The sequence below is a fragment of the Colobus angolensis genome, unplaced genomic scaffold (genome assembly GCF_000951035.1).
Source record: "Colobus angolensis palliatus isolate OR3802 unplaced genomic scaffold, Cang.pa_1.0 Scaffold95, whole genome shotgun sequence".
In the NCBI taxonomy this organism is placed as follows: Eukaryota; Metazoa; Chordata; class Mammalia; order Primates; family Cercopithecidae; genus Colobus; species Colobus angolensis.
Window position 1 is genome coordinate 2,280,766 of NW_012123487.1, and position 1,722 is coordinate 2,282,487.

Sequence of the window (1,722 nt, forward strand, 5' to 3'; positions counted from 1 at the left end):
TGCAGTGAGCCGAGATCACACCACTGCACTCCAGCCTGGGCAACAAGAGTGAAACTCTGTCTCAAAAATAAATAAATAAATAAATAATAAATAAAATAAAATTTAATAAATGTACCTGGTAAAATAATTCAAATTACAAACAAAAATGTAACAAAATGTGTCTCTTATACATTAGATGAATCTCATTCCCCCAGCCTCACTCCCCAGGATTAGCCACAATTATCTTCTCAGAGTAAGTGAAAGTATATATTCATATTTGTGTCTATTTTTATATTTTGCCTTCATAGGCATACACCATCATTGTTATGAATCTTGCCTTGTTTCATTTAACAGTATCTCTTGGGGCCGGGCACGGTGGCTCATGCCTGTAATCCCAGCACTTCGGGAGGCTGAGATGGGCGGATCACAGGGTCAGGAGATCGAGACCATCCTGGCTAACACAGTGAAACCCCATCTCTACTAAAAATACAAAAAATTAGCCAGATGCGGTGGCGGGCGCCTGTAGTCCCAGCTACACGGGAGGCTGAGGCAGAAGAATGGCGTGAACCTGGGAGACAGAGCTTGCAGTGAGCTGAGATTGCGCCACTGCACTCCAGCCTGGGTGAAAAAGTGAGACTCTGTCTCAAAAACAAAACAAAACAAAACAACAGTATCTCTTGGAGATCATTCTATATCAGCTTGTATAGTTCCTCCTCACAGTTTTCATGACTACATGGTATTCAATAACAAAATGTATTTAACCAGTCCTTTATTGGTGGACACTTAGATTATTTTAAGTGTTTTGCTGTTACAAATGATACAATGGGCTGAGCGCAGTGGCTCAAGACTAATCACCACACTTTAGCAGGCTGAGGTGGGTGGATCACTTGAGCCCAGGAGTTTGAGACCAGCCTGGGCAACATAGTGAGACCCAGTCTCATTTTATTTTGTTCTGTTCTGTTCTGTTTTGTTTTGTGACAGCGTTTCACTCTTGTTGCCCAGGCTGGAGTGCAATGGCAAGATCTTGGCTCACTGCAACCTCCGCCACCCGGTTTCAAGTGATTCTCCTGCCTCAGCCTCCCGAAGTAGTTGGGATTACAGGTATGTGCCACCACGCTCGGCTATTTTTTTTTTTTTTTTGCATTTAGGAGAGACAGGGTTTCACCATGTTAGTCAGGCTGGTCTTGAACTCCTGACTTCAGGTGTGCCACCTGCCTCAGCCTCCCAAAGTGCTGGGATTACAGGCATGCGCCACTGCGCCTGTACCTATTTTTAAAAAATAAAACAAATTTTTAAAAATGACACAATGGGCCAGGCACAGTAGCGCATGCCTGTAATCCCAGCATGTTGGGAGGCCGAGGCAGGTGGATTACGAGGTCAGGAGATCGAGACCATCCTGGTTAACATGGTGAAACCCCATCTCTACTAAAAATACAAAAAATAAGCCGGGTGCAGTGGTGGGCACCTGTAGTCCCAGCTACTCGAGAAGCTGAGGCAGGAGAATGGCGTGAACGTGGGAGGCGGAGCTTGCAGTGAGCCGAGATGGTGTCATTCCACTCCAGCCTGGGTGACAGAGTGAGACTCCGTCCAAAAAAAAAAAAAAAAGTTGTCTGCATTTTTAAAAATATTTTTGGGCTGGGCATGGTGGCTCACGCCTGTGATCCCAGCACTTTGGGAGGCCAAGGCAGGCAGATCACAAGGTCAGGAGATCGAGACCATCCTGTGAATGGTGAAACCCTGTCT